At 43.3% G+C, this 7,329-nt stretch overlaps 1 protein-coding gene across 5 annotated transcripts in view; it reads right to left on the bottom strand.

The window, feature by feature from the left end:
• Window positions 1-3,752, bottom strand: part of LOC119655392 (interference hedgehog) — a 261,840-nt gene extending 258,088 nt beyond the window's left edge. For all 5 annotated transcript variants that reach the window (XM_038061269.1, XM_038061266.1, XM_038061265.1 and 2 more), the window contains exon 1: window positions 3,384-3,752. The gene's annotated coding sequence lies outside the window, so the exon portion shown is untranslated. The remainder of the gene's footprint in view (window positions 1-3,383) is intronic.
• Between the last annotated feature and the right edge of the window lie 3,577 nt (window positions 3,753-7,329).

Raw genomic sequence — 7,329 nt, forward strand, 5'->3', positions numbered from 1 at the left:
CCCACATCTTTGTCGTGGAAAAGAGAAACGGGGATGCTCATGAAACTTGGGGGGTATGCATGTCGGAGAGCTACCTGACATTCAGAGGGAAGTACTAAAAAGGAACCAGAGGGGTGGCAATGAAAAACCCCCTTTCATCGTTTTTAAGTGACGTATTCATGGACAAGATTGAGAATGATCTGCATTCCAAAGACCTGATCCCAAAGATGTGGTTAAGGTATATAGATGACATTTTCACCATTGTCCATGAAGACAAAGTGGAGCTGATACTGGAAATCCTGAATAAGGTACATCGGAACTTTAGATTCACAATGGAAGTAGAGAACAAGGAAGAACTCCCGTTTCTTGATTTAAGGATCATTAGAGAGGAAAAGGGATCGCTTTTGACATCTACAGGAAGTCTACACACACGCACGGAACGACACTAGATAATTCGAACCACTCCCACTCACATAAAATGACCCTTTCCATGCCATGATCCACCGATTGTTGGGCGTCCCCCTCAGTGCTGGAAGATTTTGGAAAAAAGGAGTATATAATCGGCACCAGACTGAAGAACGGCTGCCAACCTTCGATTATTGAAAGACTCATGTGGAAAAAGGAGAAACGGCAAGAAATAAGGACAATGACATCCCTCCCCCTTAATATCTTGAAAAGGAAAAGAAAAATAGGGGTCACACACTCTGCGGCTTCGTCGAAACTGATGAAAACAATGAAAAGGCTAAACATCGACATGGTGCCATCGAGCAGGAATTACCAGCTCAAAAACAGGCTGGGATGCCCCGAGGACCGCAAGTTAAAACATGAATCCAGTGGGATAAATAAAGTGACATGTCCAGATTGCGAGAAGTGTTACATAGGATAAACTAAAAGACTGATTTCGGTAGGCTGTGGAGAGCATGAGAGAGAAGCGGAAACGGCCAGGAGAAAGAACAAGAAAAGCACAACACTGAAATCAATGATAGTTGCGGCAAATTATTGAAGACAGGCATACCATCACGTGGGCCAACGTAGAAGTCATCAAAAAATGCGGGAACAGGAGAAAGTTGGGCGAGCAGAAAAGCTGGGCGATCCAAAGGGAACAAGAGGGGAACAGATTAAACCTCGATACAGAAAACGTGCAATCGAAGCTTCTGAGAAAGACGGTGACACCGGACAACAATAGCGTCTCCGCGGTCTCTAATTAAGTAATTTGGTAGGAGTTGACGATTATAGTAGAAATCTGATGAATGTCTCAAACTGGAGGATACTGTCAAAGAATCAAGTTGCCAGAGGCCGTGGGGCCAAAGCTCAAATTAAGCTGTCTTACCACTGAAGAAGAAAAATTTATCAGGCATAGTTATGCTTGATATTCAACGGACAGTTGCTCATTTTTGCTTCAAAGATCAAACCATCTTAGCCAACTGGTCGACCTGAACCGGCATATTTGTTGACGGAATTTTGGATAGGACCCAATATCGTGAAGTGATTGACTGAACTTGAGAACACCTTTATGCACAACGATGCCCACTGTAACTATGCCCAATTCGTCAAAAATACGTTGCTGTAACATCCCGATTTTACCTCAACCGGCTAATTCGCCTGTCTAGAGTCTCCTACCCTAAATACTCTAGGAGAAACCGATGGACCCTGAGTTGAAAGTTGTGTGGACCCCTAGGCGAACTTCGGGCATTCCGGTCCCTCCTTCTTCCCCTCCTTGGCAGGCCTAACTGCAGACAGCACTATTACTAAGGCCACGCGAAAGCGAAAGCCATGGAAAGCAGGATTGATTCCTCAAATCTCAAATTCAAGACTGATGCAAACTACCAACATTGACAGATTCCGTTCAAAATACAATGACCTGTGTTTAGCTTGGATTGACATTATTTATCGAGACTGTGTATTAGTATTTTTTGCTGAGGATGACTTGATAACGGACCGGACCACTTAGGAAGCATTAGTAGCTTATCAAAATAAGCGAACAGGAGACCAATAAACCTCCCAGTGAATTCGAACCAGGTATTAATCAAGAAGGGTCTAAAGCGGACCAATAGGCCCAATAACGTGGTCCTCCTGCAAGACGGTGCCCCGGTTCAGATAACCAAAGCTATTAAATATGCTGACAATTTTAAATTAGAATATGCGAACCCATCTTCCATATCCACAGCTCCTTGATTATTTGTAGGAACGAATGGTAGGTTCCTGTCGATAGTACACGAATTGACCATCGCACACTTTCTTGGCTTCGAAGAAGTGAAAACCACGAATAGCGATTATGAATCGTTACAAGAATTAATATTAACAAAGTCTAAACATTATGGGGGTGTGACAATTTTTTGGGACAAAGTTCCAGCACTAAGTCTTAGCCTTCTTTACTGTAAAACTAAGTTTTAGGTATCCAAGGGGGTGCGCTATGCAGGTAATAACCCTTCAGCAATCCCTCAAATGTGTATCCAGCCCAAAAAATTCATACTTGAGGGTAGACTAAGTTGTCCACCAGCATCCCAAGTTCGACTAACAGTCCCGACTACAAAACCTGATCTTCCTAATTACCCTAAACGCACCATCTCAAATTCTCATTAAAACCTAAGAAATTACAAATAAAACCCATAAACCTGCACAGGTGACACCCGAGCACCATGCCAGGTCTCACGTCTCATTATTACACAACCCCCGGGAGAAAATCTTCAAGAAACATCTTGAACCCAACAATCCCATCCCAAGCAGCTCGCGCACATGTGTTTTTATCGGTTTCTGTTTTCTTCCACGCCCCCTCTCACCCGCGACACCGGTGTACTCTTCGTCGACCCGCTTTTCTCTTTTCTCCCTTCTCAAGCGGACTCCGCTAAACTCAGTGGAAACAAGATAATCCGCAAAACGCATCTACCGTCGAAGAGAACCTTCTTCACTGTCCATTTCCCTTTGCTTTTCTTCCCGTATTGAATCTCTCTCTTCCCCGCCCCCTTCCTTCTTCTTTATTTATATTTTTCACCTTGTGCGGCATTTTACTCATTATTGTGGCCGCTTTTCTCGCTTGTCCGGTTTCAGCCGGGCGGTCGCGTTCTTGAGTACGTTCTCGTAAGCGTTTCCGTCCCTTTTCCCTTTGGTATTTGCGACTGAGCGGACATGGTCGGGAAAGGGAGCACAAGATGTGCATATGGCGGTTGAGGTCGAGGAGACTATCTTAAGATTGGAACAAGAAGTGCAGAAGACACCGCGACTGCAGCGAATTCACGACGAAAACAAAATTAGAAGAAGCAGAAACTTGAGATGGTCGAAGTTCCAAGAGGGTCTGTCTCGAGGCACAAAGGGCGCAATGGGGAGGCTAAGGCAAACGAAGGGTAGTCCCTAGTCCTTACGATGTGGGTAGTATGAGGGCTTGAGGAAATGCAAGGTGCACTCACCTTTCTCGGTAAAAAAGATGCGTCGATGCACGGCGTCCTAGAGTTTATGACTATAAGGCACTGACAAACCACTACCAAGTCACCATTCAAGATACACTTATCGCACTGCACTGGTTTCTCCCGAAATTCCTCAGCTTCAAGGCACAAAAAGGTGCTTTCCTTACACCTTGACTAACCCAAACTATTCGTCATTACAATCAAAACCAAAAGCAAACACAGATAAATCTCGAACGACACAGGAAGGAAACGTTCTATCTTTCTATCTTTTTTTTTCACCTGTTTTCCACTAACGATAATCCGAAGGAATTTCCACCAAAACACAAGACGAGAGACGAATCAAACGAAAAAACCACAACAAGCCGAACAACCTTCAACTCGAGACTGAAGAAAACTAAATCCGCGGAAGAAAAGATAAATACATCTTGGATTGGAAAAAAAAGATCTTAAGAGAGCCGAGAACATGAAGAGAGTATCTGAGAGTTGTGTACTGGACAGATAAGATTTATTTCAAATAATAATTGCGATCGATGAATGAAAAAATTCTTTACAGATACAAAGCGACACTTATCAGGCTCACATTCCTAAACTTGAAAGTATTTATTTTAAGATTCTTTGAATTCAGATTGCAACAGGTGATTTTAATGAAGAGAAATGTGCGTTCAAGAGATACAAGAAGCGAAATATAAGAGAAGTTGAAAGAACACAATTATAGATACTGAGGTTTTCAGTTAGATGGCGGCTGAGTAGATAGAATGGTTTAAGAACGATTGTGCCAGAAAGCTACAGCTACTTCACATCAGAGAAAATATATCTGAAATCTGAGTTGACGGTAACAACGCAATAAGGGGCGCGTATAAGAAGCTCTTCTAAGGACTCTGAGGAGTTCGGGTAACCCCCGAATAAGAAGATACTTCCAGAACCCATTTGAGGAGAATTAAAGGAATAGATATGGATCATATTACATGTTTTTGGCCCCCTATATGAGGGAGGACGATTCAGTAACCTATATAACGACGAAATGTATGAGCGATACCATGACCGTCCGGTTGTGGATAAGATCCGACTCAATAGGTTGCGGTCACTTAATCCGTATGGATGAGGATGATTCAGCCCAGAAAGCCTATTAGGGTATGGTGAAAAAATAAGACAATGTGCAGATCAGGACGCCAGACAACCTTTAGGGATATCGAATTGCTGGACCTCGACGCAAAACCAAGATATCTGGAGTTCCTTACTAAGGCAGGCCTAGACTGGATAGCGGTTGTTGGGCCGTTAATGATGATTTTACGCGATGCCAAAACGATGGTAGAGAAGTTAGTGGGTGAAAAATGGCATCAAAGTTTCTCAGTCATCATCGAAATGAATACGTCAAGATAAAACTGCCAATTTTCACCTATTAAAATTCTCAGGTGATCGTCGAACATGATCTACACTCGGAGCAGGCATTCAATGGTAGAGTGAGGAACTCTCGAAAAAGCCGCGAATACAGAGTGCTCACGGATTTCAGATAAAAAAAATTAGTCGAACTCTTCCAACAATATTGGCAAGGATTTCACTTAACGTGCTTCGTAAAACATTCAGCTGCCAGCAGACTATCCACCTTGCTAACTTCCGGTAAGATTGGATCATGAAAATTTTCAATTTTCTTCGAGACCTCGTTGGCATCCCGAGTACTAAATTCCGTGACATCTCGCGTTTTCAAAGACACCAGGATACCTTGGTTTCCTAAATGTGGAAGGCCTCTTTTTCCGATGGAGCTATCGCCCAGAAGATTTTCGATTTTCCATTACTATCACCACCCCTAAGTAATGATTTCCTTTTTAATTTCCGCGATACCTTGCGCTGAGGCCGATCGCGATAATCTAGTTTATTTTCCAAAGTTGAGGAATTCTTTTTTAAGATTAGTCCGAAATAGTTACGCCTATCCCATGACTTTGATAATTCCAACCCTAAAGCCCTTGAGTTTGTCCTCAGCTGCGTATAGTAGTTGGAGGTCTTGGGTGTCCACCAGCTTACACTAGGACTTATACCCGATAATATCCGTGTTAAAGTATACCTCAAGGTCGCAAGTCTCTTCCTTTTAACTTCCAATGGGTCGAGGAATTATTATAGTTTCGTTCATGCCATTTTTGTATCGTTAGCATCTCTTCTGGATTGATTGGCCTGAAACGAAGTGCTATGGTTTTACTGGCCTTATAAGCCTGTACCAGGGTGAGTGCCAGCGTTTCAAATGCCTCCTTTAGGTTTTTTAATTGTGAATCAAGCCGGATTTGTCAAGAACTGCGGAACTCCTGACGCAATACATGTTGCGCGGTTACTATGGAGAAACACCGTGAGAAGCATCGCCCTTTTTATGGTTTAGTTCTGGATCTAAAGAAAGCATTTGCGTCATCTGGTATGTTCGACGATAACACTTAATGCCAGAAGAACTCGTGCGGTGGGTCCAACTGCTCTATCACGATCCGAAAAGAAAAGTTCAGTTCGAAGTGTGGCGAGTGTATCAAAACTGCTTCGTGTCTTTGTTGGTGTTCATTAAGGAAGCGCCCTCTTACTACTTCTCTAGTTATGGATACTGTCACACGGGACATCCAACGTCCAGCGCCCTACACTCTGCTTTCTGCAGATGACGTTTTCCTGGCATCCCATAGTAAAAATGATCTGGGGAAACATGCCCAAAAATTGAATGATCGCCCCATGCAACACGGTCTCAGATTGAATCTGAATAAAAATGAATTTTTGACGACCAATCCCCATGAAACAGGCACTATCACTGTTAATGGCAGTGACCTGCCCAGAACTGAGTGATTTAAATATATCAGATCAATGCTGTCAGCCAATGGAGAACTGCATTAGTGCAACCTGGATGAAGTGACGTTCTACAGTTGGTGCTCTTCGTGATCGACGTATCAACGAACGTCTCAAATCTATAATTTATCGCAATGTCGTCCGTCCTGTAGCTCTCTATGGTTCTGAGTGTTGGCCGACTATAAAGACAATAAACAGTGTCTTGCGGTAATGGAAACGAAGATATTGCGTTGGACTAGTGGCATGACACATTTTCATCACATCCGAAATGAGGATATCCACGATCGATTTCGAAATAGGCATATTCAATGGTATGGTCACGTACCGTGACAAGAATTCACTCGCCAAGATTGGTCTGATCATCGAAGTCGATGGTAAACGACCAAAAGGCAGGCCTAAACAACGGTGGCTTGATACGCTGGATGGGGATTTAAAAGCCTCGAGATTGCATCTAGATCAGGCTTTTGATAGAACCAAATAGAGAAACCGATCACGACGAACCGACCCTGCTTGTGAACAGGATAAAGGCTGAAGAAAAAGAAGAAGTATTGATGGCGAAGGGAGGGAAAAGGTTAGAAGAAACGTAGTATTCAATATTTCTCCTGTGTAGCTCCCGTAAGCCCTGTTCCCGCAAGTTTGATTGATCGGTAACGTGGAAACCTGTTTCTGTTGAGTGTTAGTGATCCCCGTGAGATGCTCGAAAGCTGGTCCCATGCACCACAGATTTTGCAGCTCCAACTTCATTATACATTTTGAAGTTGCCTTATTGGTTACGTCTGCAGGGCTAGAACATTCGGAACTTGCTGTTATTCATGTTGCTCGTGTGCTATCCTCGCCTTTTCCGCCGATAATTTGTCCTTCGGATTTTTTCTCTGTATAAATGAATTGCTTGAAAAATGTGATATAATTCGTCGCGGCCCTTCTCCGCTTCATCGTGTCGTTCGAATTAAGATAATGTTCGATTCTATGCGCGCGAGAAAACCATTTATGTTCACTCCCTTTCTCATTTTGCGTTTTGTTTGTATTCCAATTTTGATTCAGGCGATGACGGCTTTACAGTTTCTTACCAGGGCAGAGCCAAATCGTCATCGCCTGACATTTTTGTAAAGTTTGGGTGCGCCCTAAACGAGGGGTCCGTGAA

Source organism: Hermetia illucens, chromosome 4, assembly GCF_905115235.1.
Source record: "Hermetia illucens chromosome 4, iHerIll2.2.curated.20191125, whole genome shotgun sequence".
Lineage (NCBI taxonomy): Eukaryota > Metazoa > Arthropoda > Insecta > Diptera > Stratiomyidae > Hermetia > Hermetia illucens.